Raw genomic sequence first — 20,421 nt, forward strand, 5'->3', positions numbered from 1 at the left:
GATATCATGACGAAGCCTCTTGCTTATGAAACTCATATTTTGTTAAGAAATAAAATCTTGAACTGTGAATAAAATTGTAAATAAATTTTTGACTGTTTTATTTACAAAAGCACTTTTAACGAACTAACAATAAGAAGTATACGATAGTCTATAAAATAACGACAGTGTTTTTCTTTGATTATTTAATTTCTGTATTAATATTCTTTTTATAGTTTTTAGAAACTCTAAGGACACGGAGTAAAAGATGGCCGACCGAGTTGGATGCAGAATTTAATACGCTTTAATAGCGCTACAAAAGAAAAATGTTTAAATTAAAATTAACGATGAAAACATCAGTTAAAGTTGAAAAATTGCGAGAAAAATAACAACTTCTGAACATTTTTGTAATTTTTCTCTTATAAATATTAATTTAAACAAAAATATCGAATATGGGCTAAAAAGCACTGTTTCTCAGCTTCAAAATGACAAAAAGTTTTTGAAATCGGTGCAGAAATAAGAAAGTTACAAAGGTTTTTATGCATAAACATACGTAAAAATGGTTTTCTGGCTCTAAAATGAAAATTTAGGGGTGTTTGGAGAATTTTATATACACCATTCTTCTTAGTTTTTTGTGACCTACAACCTCCGATAGGTTTCATAAGAAGTATATTTAAAAAACCCGTGTTCGATCCCCGGTCCCCCCAAATTTATTTTTAAAATTAATTTCGTTTTTTTGAAGTCTCTAAAAAATTATTTAATCAAGTATGAGTACCTAAATTTAAGAAATTATTTCTTTGTATTTTTGAAAATTAAAATTTCTTAAATTTATTTATTTATTAAACTGATTCAAATTTAAAATAATAATAAAATAATAATTTTAAAACACAGATACCTGGGCGAAAATTTAACGAATATTAAATTTAAATCTCCAATCAAGGTTCGACCTGAACCTTCAACGAGTATTTAATTTAAATCTTGAATCAAGGTTCGAGCTGAACCTTTAACGAATATTTAATTTCAAGCTTCTCTCAAGGTTTGCGCTAAACATTTGCTCAAGTGCAGACATCTAAATATTTATAGAAGCTTTACTTAACCTTCATTCTAAATACTGCGAACATTGAAAATAAATATTTAATAAATATTTATTAAATCTTCAGTGCTACGTGGGCGATTTCAGTGCGAGTGTAACTCGTACTTGTCCGATTTTTATGTTATTTATTGTTTTTTGAATTTTTCTCGAAAAATAGTCAGTTTTGGTAAAAACGTGCAAAACATAAAATTTATGTTTTTTTAAGACCTACAGCTTTTATCTAAAACATTTTTTAAAATTTTGCTTTTTTACGAGTGAATCGCAAAAAACCATGATATTATGGTGTTTTTTTATGGTTTTCACCATGATAATCAAAGCGCCAATTTTCACTATCATTTTCGTAATCAGCGTAGAAAAATACATTAGTATACCAAGTTTGATTCAAATCCTTTAGGGGTTCTATTGCGAAGTATCCGTCTATTTTAAGGTGCCACAAAAATATCATTTAATCGGTTGAAAAGGAATAGCTATAAAAAATATTAGTTACGCTGGTTAAAATATACTTCTTAAATGTCGACAAAAGATCAATATTAGAAAACATTGTGCCACTAATTTAAAAATTAAATTTTTTTTGCCTTAAAGTCCCCATCTCGTGAGATTTGCCCATTTACCGAATTTTAAATTATGATGCTAAGGCTTCCGCATGACGCACAATTAATACTCATTTTTAAAACAATATATCAACGATTTTCAATCTGTTTCGTATTTACAGTATTTTTGTACTTGCAAAATTAAGAGGGGGAAACTCGTGTGAAATAAATTTTGTGTAACACCTGCAGGAAAAATGACACTTTACTTTAATATAAACAAAGCACAAAATGGTTGATTTCTGCATATTATAACAGAAGAGTCTAAAGCGCATGCGCATCTACTTTTCTGCACACTTCCCATTACTTTGCTGCATACTATGCAGAAAAGTACAGTTTGCTTTCTCTATCTTCGATCTCCTCAATGAAAAGATTTCTCTTTATAAAAAACATTAAAATCTATAAAATACTCAGAAAATCTTAAGGATACGTTCACATGTCGTTAATATAGTTACTTTCTAGTAAATTTCTAGTTATAACTATCATTTTTCGAAAGTTACTAGAAAGTTACTAAAGTCTAGTTGTCTGCTCGTTGACATGTACCGGCAATCTACCGGCTTTTATAGAACCGAATTTTATAAATATTAATACTTTACCATTTTGAATTAAATATTAACAGGTGTAATATTAAAAAACAGTGGTTATTTATTGATGTGTAAAAGTGACAATCTGGAATAATCGAGCGCATATTGTGTACGTCAAGTTTTAAAATGTGCCATTAGACAACATAACCTTGGATTTTTGATATTTTAAAATGAGCGATCTCGAAATTAATAACAATGATCCCGAATACTCTACTCCTCCGGAAATTGCAGCTGCCGCAGAAGAAGCGAAATCGAATATTTTACCGAAAAAATCTCGTGAAAAATACGAATTAGCATACAGGAATTTCATGGATTGGAGGTCTGATAAAAAACTACAAAATTTTTCAGAAAACGTTCTTCTCGCTTACATGAAACATTTATCCGAAACAAAAAAGCCATCAACTGTATGGTCTATTTATTCAATGTTGCGAAGCACTTTAAGTGTTAAAAATAATATAAAAATTAATGGATACATAAACCTGATCGCGTTTTTAAAAGGAAATGCGAAGGGTTTTCAACCAAAGAAGTCTAGCGTCTTCACATCGGAAGAAATTAAAAAATTTTTTTTGGAAGCTCCAAATGAGAAATTTTTAGCCATAAAGGTAATTTAAATTAGTATTTACTTTTAATCAATTTACATATTGTTTATAATATATTCAAAATTTGACACCTAACCTAAAACACAATTACACTTAAATATATCACTTTATTAGGACTACACTTTATATACATATAAAAGAAAATTTTCGATTCAGGTTGCGATGATTTTTGGCGTATACGGTGCTTGCCGTTTGGAAGAGCTCACAAACTTAAAAGAAGAAGATATTGAAGAACAAGGTGATTTGTTATTAGTTAAAATTCCAAAGACAAAAACCGAAGTCTCACGGTCCTTCGTTATTGGCAACGAATATTTAAATTTAATTAAAATATACCGATCTCTTCGACCACCCAAAGCATCGACAAATCGATTTTTCCTGTATTATAAAGATGAAAAGTGCACCTCTCAAGCAATAGGCAGAAATTCATTCGCAAAAATGCCTCAAATTATTGCGGAATATTTAAACATTTCAAATGCAGACACCTACACGGGGCACTGCTTTCGTCGCACATCAGCGACGTTACTTGCCAATTCTGGTGAAATATTATTATAAAGAATAAAAATTTGATACATTATTAATCATAATATTTATTTGTGTGTATATATATTGTATACATATATATTTAACAGGTGCTACGATGTCCGATATGAAGCGGCATGGAGCCTGGAAGTCGCCTACTGTAGTTGAAGGCTATATAGCTGATTGTGTCGGACAGAAAACCAAAACTATGCGAAAAATAGCCTCAGAAATTGATTTGCCGAGTACTAGTTCTCATTCAAACTTACAATTTCAGAAATCAGGTAAAAATAAAATAATAACAAAATTAATAATATTTTTAGAAGCACATTAATGTATATATTTCATATATAATAATTCAGGTCTCATGAGGTCAAATTCTACCATCCAAGGGGCTAGAAAATCTCAAACTGTGGAACCACAGAAGAAAATTACCGAAGAAATAGAATTTGACAGTAATTCAACGAGTAATTCCAATTATAGTTTTTCATTTCCCGAATTCAATGAGTTAGAAATGAACAATCCTGTTAATGAAACTACTCGAATAAGTAATTCTTCAAGTAGTATGAACACAAGTATGTCAAAAGAAAATTCTGTAAACAAGGTATTGTCTGGTCAAGACATACATTTTCATTTATCCGGCTGTTCTAATTTCAATATTAACATTCATACGCATAAAACATAATTTAATTTATTTAATCAATTATATAACATAAATTCATTAAATTAATTCATTAATGAATAAAATTCATCATTAAATTAATAAATATATAATGTTGATAAGAATATAAAAATTGTTACTAATATAATAGAGAATACTGTTACTAATTTAATGTTTAAATACTAACTTTATGTTTAATTACGAATATAATAAAAAAAATTTATGAAATAAATTTTTTGCATTTTATAACAATACCTACAAAAATGGCGGTTTTATAGCAGGTGTTACACAAAGCACTGTGAGCACCTCGTGCGGAAACTAGCATTTTCCGAAGAGTTTGATTGCTGCTCTCGCTTCGCTCGAGCAGCAACATTCAAACTCGTCGGAAAACTGCTTCTTTCCGCTCTTGGTGCACAATGTACTATCTTACAATTTTTTTTAGCTTTAAAAATAAGTTTAATATCAGTAGAATATGATCCTACATTACTAAACTATTATTAGATGTATGAATGTCTACAGTATACATATGTTTAGCTCTTCAAATGCTACCAAAATACAGTTAAAGATGAGCACAAGTTCTCTCTATTCTTTCCGTTTCTTGTCAACATAATTTTATGAATATAAACATAATAGACAGTTTTTTTGTTTTTTCAATATTATTTTTATGTTCTAACTCAATCTAATGTTTTAATTGTTTTGATGCACTGTATACTGTGCATTAATGTAAACAAAGCAGGTCCTACTATTTCTTTTTCCTAGTATACAAGTTTCATAAAAATATATTATAAATAATTTAGACAAATGTAAAATATTGTTATTTGAATAAATATAATTTAAAAGACTAAATATATTAATCTGAAACTTACTTTTAAACAAGTCAACGGAAAATAGCAATAAAGTTTCCTCCCCGTGAAGACTGCGTATCAAAATGTAAAAACGCCGCGCGGAGCATATTTTCTTAAACATTGTGTAACTTTTTTATTTTTAATCCGATTTAAACAAAACCTTCCAAAAAACTTCTTCACATATTAATAAACAAATGTCTCACTGGAAGTTTTATCAACTCGAAAGTTCCCCGCATACTTTTTCTCGTCAAAGTTGAGTAAACGTATTTACTGACAGGTCTCTATTTACATTAACAAATAATTTTGCAATAATTTTTTTAAAATGTTTTTACCATTTTATCGTCTTTGGTAGACCTTGATACGTAAGTATGTCAATTTTTATTTATATTTATATTTTCTCATTTTTCGACCGCTTGACTGGCTTGAAATTCTCTCTTCAAGCGCAGATCGAGTTATTGCCGGCGGGAGCTCAATCGAGCTCCATTTTCATTTATGAACGGTCAACAAATTCAGACAATCACGTTCTCACACGAAGCTAATTTACGAACACAAGCATATCCACTTTTTCTATTGGCTGTTACCCCAGAAAGGACTCTAAACGACATTACGTAACAGATAACAGGTATAAAGAGTTAATGACAAGCTTCTTTTTTTTAAATTTAAAAAAAAAAATTTTTTTGTAAATTGTCTATAAAATAAAAATTAATTTTTTCTTCAAAATGGTATTTTAAAGATAAAAATTTAGTTTTTGATTTTGGTTGAGATTTTAGACCAGTAGACTGCAGCGCAAAACCAAAGATCTAACTTCAAAGGCCTGTAACGCCGCAATTTTGTAATATTTTTAATTAAAAAAATTATTATACATAGCTTACCTATATTGTACTCTTTAAGGTATATGCTTTCCTTCAATTCAATAAATTTTACTACTTTTTTTTTAAAAAATCTTGAAAAAACGTGCATTTACATGAGTTTCCCCTCTTAAAAAATTTTTTATTTTAAATTGATTTTTAAATTGTTTGGAACTAAAAATGTAGGGGAGAGTTGCCAGTTGTGATACACCGCCAGTTGTGAGACAGTCGATTTTTTTTAACGCGTAATATTAAAAAGCCGATTGCTTTATATAAAACATTTCTTTTTATATGAGTCAACTTTTGCGTGTACACTGAAGCGGATATATATATTGCTTGTATTAAATGCAAACACCGTCTTGTGAGAATCGACTAAAATCCATTTTTTCAATATAAGCAAATTACTTTTTTTCTAAGTTAATTAATTAGTAAAGGTAAATGTTATGCATTTTCACTTAGTACTTTCCTTATACTTTGTGATGCAATATTGCATTTTTCAAAATCTACGGTTGAAAAGAATTTTTTTTCGTTTTTAAAAATAGCGCCAATTTCTGGTTGTGAGACACAACATGTTACCAGTTGTGAGACGGTGGCGCCATCCATCTGGGTTAGCCTATACTTTTTTTATATAGCTTAAAACGCTCAGTTCAGTTTAGTTCGTTGTGTTCTTTTGACAACACAGTATATATTTAAATATTGTTTTAATTTCTTTTCCCGTATTTTTGGGCATGTCAAATAAAAGAAAGTCAACCGAATTAGAAAAAGTCAATTTTAATGCTCTTATGCATATTTAATATAAATAAATAAAAAAATAATAATATTATTTTGTATACAATGATATATATCATTAATATATTTAACTATTGATAATAAACATAACATTTTAAGCAAAAGTTTTTAAATTTTAACAACTTTTTATAAGTGTCTCACAACTGGACAATTTTTTTTTGACAAAAAATATGTGCTCAAAAAGTTGATCATAAAATTTTTTGAGTTCTTCTAAATATTATACTTCCTCTGAATAAAAGTTGCGTATTTACTTTACTTTTCGAATGGTGTTTTTTTCAATTTCGTTTACCCATTTACAATTTATAAGTCAAAAACAAAACCCGTCTCATAACTGGCAACTCTCCCCTACCATATGAATAACATATATGATGTATTCCACGCCAATGTGAAAGTCCATCTGCAATTGCATCTCCGATTTTTTTGAGATTTTTTTCTTTTAGTACTAATAACTTTATTTATTTGTGAAATATTTCATTTTTTATTAACATTAATTAATTAATTAATTAATATCTCGAAAATAACAAAAAAGGACATCTCAATATTTTTTGTGGTGAAAATACACATTTTTAGCTTTCAAAAAAAATAAATAAAAAAGACCGAACTTAAAAAAAAATTCGAAAAAAGTTTAATTTTCAAAGAAAAATGTCAAAATTTGAATTTTAAAAAAATTTTTTTGTACCATTTGAAAGAGCTGGAAAAAACCTTTCGAAAACATAGGACAAATTTTTTTTCTTCTTTCTGTTTAAAAGTTACAAGTTTTAAAAAATTTACTGTTTAAATTTTTCAAAAAAATTTAACCCGCCTTTTAAGTTGATATTTCGTACTTGACCAGAAATAAGTAAAGAATATTCATATTGCAAATGTCAAAATGTGTTATGATTGAAAATTAGTCAAAAGTTCAATCTTTTGTCGATAATAATTTATTTGACCGCAATTTATGAAGTCAACACTCTTAAAAGTCGACATTTTATTAGAATGCTTTTATATGAAATTGATTTGTCATTTTCGAGAAAGGACATAGAACCATTTAGTAACTTAATGAAACTGTCTAAAAACTTAATGAAAACTTTTAGAATCTTCATAGAACGTTCTAGTAAATTTATAAAAACTTATAGAAATTCCGTAGAATTTTCTAGAAATTTCTTGAAACTTTTGAAAAACTTTGTGGAACATTATATTCACAATACCTTGTATACTATCTTCATGGAATTATCTAGATACTTTATGGAACCTTCTAGAAACCTTTATAAAACTTTTTAGGGTTTTCATGGAAATTTCTAGAAACTTAATGGAACTTTCTAGGAACTTAATGAAATAATCTAGAATCTTTATGGAACTTTCTATTTATGAAACCATATAGAGTCTTTATGAAACTTTCTTAAAACTTAACTGAACTTTCTAGAAACTTTCTAGAATTTTCAAGAAACTTAATGAAACTTTTTAGAGTTTTCATAAAACTTTCTAGAAACTTAATGAAATTTCGTAGAAACTTCATGAAGCCTTCTAGAATTTTTGTGGAATTTTCTAGAAACGTCGTAGAATTTAAAAAAGAAACTTAATGAAATTTTTTAATGTCTTCATGGAACTTCATAGAAACTTAATGAAACCTTCTAGAATTTTTACAGAACTTTCTAGACAATTCATGGAACTTTTCATTCATGAAACCTTTTAGAGTCTTTATGAAACTTTCTAGAACGTTTTATGAAGCCTTTTAGAAATTTCATAAAACCTTTCACAATGTGCATGGATCTTTATAGTAACTTCATGAAAACTTCTAAAATATTCACGGAACATTCTAGAAACTTCATGGAACCTTCTAAAAACCTCTTGGAACTCCCATTCCTGAAACCTTCTAAAGTCTAATTTTAATAAACATTTTAATTTTTTTACTCTTTTTTAGAAACTTCCTAAAAACTTCATGGAACTTTTCAGAAACTTCATAAAACCTTCTAGGAACGTAATGGTACTTTCTTGAAACTTCATAGAACCTTATACCTAGAAAGTTCGTAGAACTTTTGAAGAAACTGAATGAATAACCTTTTAGAATCTTTATGGAACTTTCTATGTATAAACTTCGTAGAACTTTTTGGAAACATAATGGAAAAATCTAGGAAATCTTCATCAAAATTTTTAAAACTTTATGAAAATATCTAGAAAATTCAGGAAAGCATCTAAAAATTTCAAGAAATCTTCTGAAATCTTCATAGATCCTTTTAGAAACTTGATGAAACTTTCTAGAAACCTAAAGAAATATTTAGAAAATATATTTCACCTTTTAGAAACTTTATAGAATTTTCTAAATATTTCATGGAATCTCCTAAGATCTTTGTTTATGAAGTAGAATATTTGCTAAAAAAATATTTACCTAAATATACACATTTTGAAAACCAACAAATCTAAACAACTTTTCTTTATGAACCAAAAAGTAATAAATAAAAAATTAAAATCACAAACAAATTTTTTTAATTAGAATGCTTTTATTATGGCGTAGAAAAGTAGAACTATAAAAATTTTAATAAAAGAATAAATGTCCGATAAAATATTTTAATTTATTGCAAATATTCATTATGGCAGATTAAATCAAATTGAAACATGACAGTTTTAAATAGTTTGTCGAATTGATTAAAGGTCCAAGAAGAAGTAATTCGTAAAAACATTCAAAGTTGTCTAAAATATGACAGAATTTTTATATAACCGAACATTCAATTGACAGAACTTCTATTTGATCGAATTTTCATTTCTCAGAATTTTCATATGCTCGATTTTTTGTTAAATAGAATAGCCATTTAGACTAAATAAAAGTTCTGCAATGCTAAAAATTCATTAAATTAAAATTCTGCTAAATTATAATTCTAAGAAATGAAACTTCCGCTAAAAGTAAATTCTTCCTATTAAAATTCTACCTAATAAAAATTCGATTAAATGAATATTCTGTTTAATGAACATTCAAAAAGATGAAAATTCTGACACATAAAAATTCGATGAATTGTAAGTTCTGTTAAATGAATATTTGGTTAAGTAATAATTCTATACTGTGAAAAAACGATGAAATAGAAATTCTGTGAAATAATAATTCTAAAAAATTAAACTTCGGATAAAAGTAAATTCTTTATATTAAAATTCTGTCTAATAAGAATTCGTCTAAATGGCTATTCTATTTAACAAAAAATCGAGCATATGAAAATTCGATCAAATATAAGTTCTGTCAGTTGAATGTTCGGTTATATAAGAATTCTGTAATATAGAAAATCGGATAAATATAAATTCTGTGAAATAATAATTCGGTCAAATAAAAATTCGGTTAAAAGAAAATTCTATCTAATCTATTTAAAATCTATCTAAATAATTTATTCTAACAAATGGAAATTCAAAAAAATTAATTTTAGAACTTATTCATGTGCACCGTTTAACTGACATTCTATTTATAGTGAACCTTTTATTCGGTTAATATTATCTAATTAGTTGACATTCTATAACCAATCAGGCAAGGTTGCAGAAGATTTGACTTATGTGAATTCTCTTGAAATATTAAAAGTTAACCTTCATTTTCTATAATTAAAATTAATCATTACAATCGGTACATTTAATTTTAAAATAATTATTACAAACAAAATATTTATCCTTCCTTCTAAATAAAAAAAATTATGAGAGAAAAAATATTATTCAACACGTTCTTCATGACAGAAAATTTAATAAACATAATGTTCATTTTTGTACATAAAAAATTAATCAAACTTCAAAATTTTCATTAATTATTTATACTACAAAGTAACATTTTTTTATTCTGAGAAACAATCCTTGAAGATTCTTTGGAAAAATAAGTTTTAAGAAAATTCGACCGTATATATTGCTTTCATTCATTTACTGACTGAAAACGTTGCTTGACAAAGATAACTGACGCACACACCACTTTTATTTCTGTGTGTCGGTAAATCTGTACGCGGACAGATCGTGTCTGTTTTACGCTCTTGCGAGACGAAGATGACAAATAAGAATTCGACCAATGGAATAGACGCCACGGCGACAATCAACCAATGGGATAGGCGTTACTATAGATCGAGAGTTTATCGTTTAGAGATTTCTTATATAGGATAGGAGGATAGGATTAGTATTTTGGCTCTGATTTTAACGTCAAACTCAGCGGCAGCCTGACGTGGAATGATCAATATAATTATACCTTACTATAACGAATATAATATACCTTAAAAATTAGAATCATAGGTTAGAAGGACGTCAATGTAGGTTCAAAGTAAGACTAAAATAAGAACAAAGCACGGCCGTACTGAAAATCCCCACATAGGCTCCTATACAGGAAGCCATATGGTTTCCTATACAAAATCGTATACGTAATTGGAACAGGAATTTGAATAGGAAATTAAGTAGGAATTATCATATGAATGAACATTATATCTTAATATCATGCGCAGTAGTTTTCTTCAACTTTTTCGGCTGCGCAATAAATTTTTTCATCTCTGTAGTCTATCATGAACCTCTACTATTGAAAGATATATATCTTAGAGTTGAAAAAAAAATTTATATTATAGGAATTGAAATAGAAATATACATAGGAATGTACATTCCTGTGTGGATGTAGATTCATATAATTCCGACTTAATTTCCTATTCAAATTCCTGTTCCAATTACGTATACGATTTTGTATAGGAAACCATATGGCTTCCTATATAGGGACCCATGTGGTTTCCCATATGGGAGCCTATGTGGGAATTTTCAGTGGGGGGTGAAGGTAGATAAAAAATAAAAGTAATTAATTTTAATTAGTCAATTTTGGTCAAAGTAGGTTCATTGTATTTCAAAATAATTTATATTCAGTTTCAGGTTGTTTTATAAAATTATTAGTAATATAATATCTCACATCCCCGTGGATTGCTATACCTATAACGCATAAATCACACTCACAATTTTTATCATTATTAGGATTGATTATTTTAAAATTTATATAGTCCGATAAATTTAGAGCATGCATTTTTAATTTTACGAATTTTAACCGGTTCAATATTCTAATACTGTTTACATCTGCGCGTTGATCCCTTAAGGCATTTGCTTACCTCGGATGTAATTTTTTCAATTAGAGTAAGAGAGAGAGAGAGAGAAAGAGACAATTTAAATTGAATTCAAATTTTTGTTCTCTTACTCTAAGTGTGTTGCCTGTGCAGACAGTCTAGGTGTGAAAATGCCTTTAATCTGCCATGGTATAATTACTTCAGTTGACGGTAACTTTTTAAAAATCAATTTTTTCAATAAAACAGCTTATTGTATTTTATATTATTGTCACTATTCTAATTTTAATAATAAAAATAATAATGATTTTATTATTTTATTTTTTACATATAATAACCTCCGTATTCATTCATTCTGTCTGTCCACACTTGAAGTTAGACGTTTTGCTTCCTCATGAGGAAGCTTTGCATTCGTGACGATTTTCAATGTTTAAAAACAAAGTTATATGGACTAATTCTCATCTAGAATTAATATATTTGAAGTTCTGAGCAAATGTCCAGATGTATGTGTGTGTATGTCACAAAATATTGTATACAAATTATCTCAGAAACGTTTTGACGGAGTGTACTGAAATTTTATATATGCTTATTGCAGTCATTAATTCCTAAAATCTGACACTTGGATTTCCAAATATATTCACAAGATTTTTTTTTCAATTTTTTCAAAATTTGAACATTTTTTTCAAAAAATTTTTTTTATTGTAAATTTAATTTTGTTTTGTAAAAAAAACTTATTTCTTGCATTAAAACGAAGCGATTAACCTATATAAAGTTCATATTTGACTGAAATCTATAGATTAAATCATTTTTTTGATGTTTTGAAAAAAACCCTTTTTTTGTATTTTTTGAAATAACTTTTTCTTATATAGAAATTTCAATTAATTCAATTAATTCTTGTCAAAATTGTATTCCTGGCATGAAAACGAATCGATTGATGTATATACAGTTTACATTTTACCAATAATTATAAAATTAATCGCTATTTTAGTTGTAATCCTTGTTTTAATTTTGAATATGTATAAGTATATTATGATGAGGAAGCTAAATGGTCATGAAATGAACACCTAGTTTATTAATTTTCAATCAATTAAATTTTTTGAAAAAAATATATATATAAAATTTTCTTTTGCAATGAAATATTTATAGAAAATGTAAATCTACAAAAAAACATTTAGAAAAACTAATTTTTTTTGTAATTTTAAAGATTATAAAAAATCATCGAACTTTGACTTTATCAAAAATATTTATTTCTAAAAATATAATATTTATATTTAAAAATTTTTACTAAAAAATTGATTTCTCTCGTTATATACATTCCGTAAATAAGAAAATCCATTCGTCGATAATGCCTTTTATTACAACAATCTCTGCCTTTTCGGTATAAAATATAAGTGACAAAACAGTGAATTTTGTAATCATAATAATTGACACATCATAATCAATTTTTCTCGGTATTTCAAGTGGCGGCGGTTATGTTGGCGATACTAGAATTTGGTTTTAATTTGTTTATCTTATCATCATCACTTTTTCGGTGTAAATTCTTTAATGGGGTTTTCATTGTTGTTATCGTTAACAATTGAACAAATAGTTTTACAAGTTTATTTTTAAAAATTAACTTAACTAAATTGTTTTGCTGTATTAGCTAATTATGAGCTGCCTCAGCAAAAAATCATTATTTATATAACATCAAACTGATTTTTCTCTGTGAATAAAAAAAGGATAATGTGAAAATTAGAAATATATTATTAGTTTATTACTCCACGACGTAGAAACTACACGCGCTCATTAGCGCGCTATATTTCAGCTAGTAATGATAATAATAATTATTATATTTAAACCAAAAAAGTAAAAACCGTGAGACATGTAGTTCAGGGAATTTAAATATTTAACGTTTGTTTTAAGGGAAGTTCTTGAAAATTGACATCGTGAAGTTAAAATGCTGGTGAGAACATGTAATGATTCTGGGAAATTTTCAGAAATTTAACATTTTTAACTTACTGCGTAAATTTGCCGCAAATGGTGGTGCTATCTGGCAAGTATTTTAAAATATTTAATCAAACAATTGATTCAAATATATCAAGAACTTCTTTATCATATTTTACATTTCTATACAAAATATCAATTCCATTCATTCAGTCTTCTACGACAAAAGTGGTTAAAAAATTAAAATTTTGAAGATCACGTGTATTATCGTTTTCCGGCAAATATGAAAATCATAAATGTAATTAGTAATTAGATGTGTTAATTTCCAGTAAGACGATTTGTCATTATAATTACAGTAAATTAATTTCTTTAGTCGTAAGTATAAATGTCATTGTAATTAATAAGAATTGCAATGAAAATCATTATAAACATTTTTTAAGCATGCACTTTTATGCATGTTATACGAAACGAATAAATCAAGTTAAGAATCTTTTAATTTTTTAAAAAATCCCAGAAAATAAACATTAGTTATAATATAAAATTATATATGAATAAAAAATTATTTTCCATTTAACCCATATAATTGGTCGCGTCCTCACAACCATATTGGAGTGTTAATGTTGACAGGAGGACGTCTACCAAAGTGTTAGTGGAAGGGGTATACTTCGTATAAAAGCGTACAGAACAATTAAAACGATCAGTCTTAAAATTCTTCTTAATCCATCGAGAATTTTAAGTTCATTTTTGATATTTTCTGATCACATCGGACACTGAAATTTTCAATAGATTATAAAACTTCTTTATCGTGGATTTTATACTAGACAAAAATTGTCTTCAACTTTTTTTTTTTGTTAAAATCGTGACAACTATTTTTCAAAATAATAATCAAGAAACTTTTTTCAAAAAAATTTCATCAGATTACATTTATGCGTTACGTCAGGAAAACCAGCAAAATTATTCAATTACAATTTCGTACGTTTTTATTAACTTTGATCCACGGCGTGGTTTTGGTTAATTTGTTTTGACTTTTTTTTATTAAAAAGTGCATTTGAATCAATAATTATAAAAAGAAGTCTATCTTTGCGGTGAGTTTTAGAGTTATTAAATTATTTTTAATTTTGATGTTAAATATTGGAACATGAACTATAATATAAAGAAAAATATTTTACAAAAATGTAAATTTTTAATAATATTTATCGTGTATAAATTGTATTCGTTCGAAATAAAAATTTAAATTCCTCTTGCCGTTACTTTTAAAAATAAAAGGAGAAATCTGAAAAAATTTATTTTTTCATTATTCAAATGCTATCCATGCACGTATATTGAACAGTTAATTTATTTGAATTTAATAAGTAAATTATACAATTCTAAGATTTTATTTTGTAAACAAATAAATAATAAATTTAACATAAACTGCACATGTGTCTTATTCTTTCCAGTTAAAAACATAACATCTTATCTAAAAAATCTATAATTTTTTCTAATTTAACAAATTTAATAAAAAATCCTAAATAAAAAAGATATATTTAAAGAAAGATTTTAAACACACTTTAATTTGGAAAAATAATTTTAAGTGAATTTTGCGACATTTGCTACATAAATTTCGATATTGAAATTTTCTTTACTTTTTTTAAAATTAAGTACATATTAAAAATAAAAATTATTCACAAAATAATTTTATATATAAGTGATTTAAGAATTAATGGAATATTTCAATTATTATTATAGTATAATATATATATATATATATATATATAATGGAGAATGGTACATATTAAAATGACATTTATTAATTTTTGTCCTACCAAAAATTGACTACTGGCGCGGTACTGGTATCAGTATTGCGCCAGTAGTAAACTCTGTCAATTTCTGATAGTGTCTTTTAAAGTTATTTTATTACTCTTTATTATCTTTTTTATAATACAATATTTATTTCCATTTCCTTTAAATTAACTATTTTTATCTTTGTCATTTCATTATTTACTTTTTATAGTACATTTATTAGTTGATCAATATATTCTAGATTTATTACTTTATAACTTAACTATTTTTATAATTGTACAAACACGCAAAAGAAATAAAAAGTTGCAACATTATAAAGTATACAGTATAGTATAAATAACAATTTCCAAAATAATTATCTAAACATGAAAAACATAATTTATATAATATGTTCGATTTCTTATATATAAATTTGTTCTATTATGGCAAAAAAAATTTTAAAATTTACAGTTTTGAAAAATATTTATATTATATTATAAAAAATTGTTTTAAAATATATACATGTATTATTATTATTATTATTATTATTATTATTATTATTATATACATTACAGTCATTTGTTCTAATTAGTAGATTATAAAAAGAATTCAAATTTTATTTTTAAGGTTATCTTTCGTTATGTAAGTTTACAATAATTATGTAAAAATTGTTTGTAATAATATGGAAATAATTTTATTGTCACGCTTCGTTTTCGCAGATTGATAGAATGATAAGGAGTGATATAATATAACTTGAAAATTTATTATTTTCATTGTTTCAATTATCTTTGTGTACAGTTGTTTACTATTTATTTTTCATCAAATTTTATAAAAGAAAAGTGTAATTCAATGGGATATACGTTTTAATCATTTCAAATTGTCTGCAATGCGATGGCAATCATTTCGAGTTTGAATAATATACTATATAGTGTATGAAGGGTTATTATTGGTCTGACGCAAATCACATTTTGCATTATTTTGTTGTGAATGAAAGAATCAGGGTTGACAGCTGCTTAAACTGTCAGTCAGATATAATACTACAAAAAATTACAATTTATCTACTTGTTTATAATAAATTATCTAAATAATAATAATAAATAATAATAAATAATAATAGACATCTGCATGTCTATGGCTGTGGGCATTAAATGGTTGAAATATGACTGGTAGTTTATTTTAATTAAATACAATTTTCTGTTACACAAATACAATGTGCCTCTGAAGTATTGTTTTAAACAAATTATATTCATAGCAGAAATATAACATTGTTTGAACTTTTAGATAAAAAATTATTTTTAATTTTTTTTATTTTTGCATGACTGTCTTTTGGAAAGAAAACAATCTTTTTAATTATCATTTATTAGTCTTAGTATTCAAACTTATATAATTTAAAAATTTGTATTGAAATTTTAGAGTCAACTAATCTAGTTTCATCCGCTTTAGGCTGGTAATTATTACAATGAAAACTAGTTTTCGATGTTGCAGTCTTAATGTGTGTGTGTATGTAAATTATTATATGAATGCGTATATATATATTAGATAAACACCTGAAAGGAAAAAGACTGTCATTCATTCTCTTTAATTAGTTATTTCATATCAGGAAAGTTAATTTTCTTATAGCTTTTATAATTTTCGATACTTGGAATTCCCTCACACGCACACTAGTGAACGTTTGCATCAATCATTACACATTATTGTTAGTTATTATAGATATAACGCACGATATAAAAAATATGCAATATATATATATAGTATATATATATACAGTAAGAAAAGCTCCATGGTAGTCACAGCCCATGAGTGCGAGTGAGACAAACTTATGCGTAACGCATGCTTTCCTATGACTACCATGGAGCTTTTCTTACTGTATATAGGGGAGAGTGACAAACAGTGGGACACTTTTTTTCAAAGACATATTAATATGTCAATTTTATATATTTTTGGACACTTTTTGGTATTACCATAAAGTTTGAACTCTTTTCTACATAATGCATATATTCTATTTAAATTATATTGTGATTAAATAGAAAAATTTCAGGTTTTTGGAACTTGATACATTTTTCTTGTTTTGAAGGTTTGTGTTAAACAGTGGGACACCTATTATTAAATAATGAATAATTGTTTCAATAATAATATCCCACACAGTACCCAAAATTCCCTGAAACTTGACAGAGCCTCACACGTGAGGTCCCGTGTGGAAAAATCTTGTGGAAGTCTAGCGTCTAGAAATAGTCTTACCAGTCATAGGCAAGCCCGTCTAAACTAGTCGGTCTTGCTATTCGCTAAGAAGCGTTTCAATGGACGTAGTCGAGTTCGTCTTATCTAGACCGTTTTTCAAGACTCAGGCCAGCGACTTTACAGCGCTACTTGACAAACGTATAGGTTATGGTCGTTTGGGGTTGTCAGTGTACTTTTATAGTTGTTGCACTTTTGTGAAATTCTTTTTTTTGTAAAATACTTTTGTAAAACACTTTTGTAAAATACTTTTGTATAATACTTTTGTAAAATACTTTTGTGAAATACTTTTGCGAATTACTTTTGTAATTGTGTACAAATATTTTTACAATTTTTACTAATTACAATTTAATATATTTTATAATTAGTAATTAATATTATTTAAATTATATTTATATATTGCTGTTAATTTCAATAAAAATATTCTTTGTTTTTTTATAGATTTTTGACATTTTTTTTTTTAATCGAAGAAAAAACTTTGTCACGAATTTATTTATTTTTATATTATATATCCATTAACATAACCTCAAACTAAAAAGTCGTTTTTAACAAAACTAAAAATATATTTAAAATTTATTACACCCAAATTCGACATATCCAGTTGTACAATATATATTAATTTAAATAATATTAATTACTAATTATAAAATATATTAAATTGTTATTAGTAAAAATTGTAAAAAATATATTATTTAAAAATATTTGTACACAACTACAAAAGTAATTCGCAAAAGTATTTCACAAAAGTATTTCCCAAAAGTATTTTACAGAAGTGCAACAACTATAAAAGTACACTGACAACCGCAAACGACCATAACCTATACGTTTGTCAAGTAGCGCTGTAAAGTCGCTGGCCTGAGTCTTGAAAAACGGTCTAGATAAGACGAACTCGACTACGTCTATTGAAACATCTTTATTATGGATTATTTCAATATTATTCATTATACACCCAAAAAAAAGTAATCTTATACTTAGAGGAAAATTCCTCTTCTAATATCCTCTAAATATTTCCTCTTAAAACAAGATTATTCAATTGAAATGTAGAATATTTTTATTCTTCATTTTAATGGAAGAATGACAAAAGGATTCCTTTTGTATTTTCCTCTTTAATTAAGATTTTCCGTTTTAAATTTAGAAGATTTAAAAAAAGGAAACGGAAAAAAATAATGTAATCGTTTGATCCCTTTCCCTGGGTATGATAGTTGTGAAGTTGTTTTTTAACCTTTCAGTTTTAATATTTCTGGTAAAATGTCAACAAAAAGGACAAAAAAATGGATTTGCTTTATTAAAAATACAGAAAATATAGTTAAATTCAAATTAAATGAATATTTTTAACGCTCTTTTTAGATTTAAAAAATTTGGATATTTCTTGTGAAATTTTACTACTCAGGTAAATAGAAATACTATAACCCCATTTTTGAATCTTTCGAATTTTTTAAATCTTTTTATTTACTTTTTTAAAAAAGTTTTAAAACGTTAAATAATTTCATATATGAAATTTTTTTCTGTCATATAAAAAATGTTAACTTTTGAACATATCATCATGTTTTAAAATTATTTTTGCGCTGAAAATCTCGTTGATCATTACAACTATGAGTAATGAAAGCTTATTTTTTGTATTTTAATTATCAATATAAAATGTTGATAATTAACCAAAAACATGACATTGTTAATGTTATATTAAAAAACAATTTTTATTATTATATTGAAATGAACTATTATAATTTTACTTAATTTTAATTTAAAAATGTATTTTCTGCAAAGATTTTATTATTTGATTGAAATTATAATTATTTTATTGATGGCTTTGACATTAAAAACAATTTTACGAGGTTTGGATGTCGACATTTAATTTAAGAGGAAAATCCTCTTAAATGAAGAATAATAATTTTGATACCAAAATTAAGAGGAAAATATGCATTTATTTTAGAGGAATCCTCTAGATTGAAAATTACTTTTTTTAGGGTGTAATTATACCTATAATATTGTAATAATTAAAGAATTATTATTTGATACATTATAGAGATGATAAATCATAAATATAACGTAAAAAACAATATTATTATTAATATATATATTATATTATAATATTATTAACAATAAAGGCAATGGATATGGCTTTTATATAAATAGAAATAATTTTATAATTATATTAAAAATATATATATAATTTAAGGATAAAAACATTTTGAATTTAGCATAAAGGCGCGCCAAAAACATCACCGGTATTAACAGATTGTCGCCAAGTAGCCAGCGTGGCCCCGTGGTTAGCGTAGTAGGTTTGCGAGTGTTAGGTCGTGGGTTCGGTGCCCAGTGCGAGCGAGATTTTTCAAATTAGATTAGGTGTTATTTCCACAGGTGTTGTTAATTAATCTTAAGTGATAATATAAAAATAGTAAAAAACTTCGGATTAAATTAATTAAATAATAATAAATTTTTTTTGAAATTACTAATAATAATTAAATGAGGAGATAAGTTGTCTTGACTTATAAGATTCCAATACAACTTATCTCCTTATTATTAGTAAATTAAAATTATATTATTAATGAATACTAATGTTGTTTTAATTTTATCTATAAATATAATAATACGTAATATTAATAGGATTATTATTATTATTACTATTATTATTAAGAATTATTGAACGCGACTATCAAGACCTGGCCAGCTTGTCTAACTCTAGACCGTATCATGGAACTTTCGTTCCATTTCTGATCGGGGGCTCGACAAGACCGTCTGGCCTGGGTCTATAGAGACGTTAGACAGTCTGTACAGCGTCCTACCAGCGCCCCGAAATTTTTCCACACGGGGTTAGGAAACTTCAGTGGCAAGGTTCATACAAGTTTGTGTCGATGTTTAAATGTCCACATGAAAAGAATATTTACACGAAACACGAAGTAGTATAAGGAGACGTAACGCCCATAGTAGATTGTGGTGAAAGTGAGCCCTAAAATCGTGTCCTAGAGTTTACGCATTTTTCTAATAA

General features: G+C 26.4%; 1 protein-coding gene across 1 annotated transcript in view; it reads left to right on the forward strand.

Annotated features, from left to right (window-relative positions):
• Nucleotides 1–14,138: 14,138 nt before the first annotated feature.
• Nucleotides 14,139–20,421, forward strand: part of LOC127276772 (sodium-coupled monocarboxylate transporter 1) — an 82,405-nt gene continuing 76,122 nt past the window's right edge. Inside the window, exon 1 of the mRNA XM_051297419.1 lies at nucleotides 14,139–14,524. The gene's annotated coding sequence lies outside the window, so the exon portion shown is untranslated. The remainder of the gene's footprint in view (nucleotides 14,525–20,421) is intronic.

Source organism: Leptopilina boulardi, unplaced genomic scaffold (genome assembly GCF_019393585.1).
Source record: "Leptopilina boulardi isolate dan_hultmark-lab unplaced genomic scaffold, ZJU_Lbou_2.1 LbouV2_152, whole genome shotgun sequence".
NCBI classification, from domain to species: Eukaryota; Metazoa; Arthropoda; class Insecta; order Hymenoptera; family Figitidae; genus Leptopilina; species Leptopilina boulardi.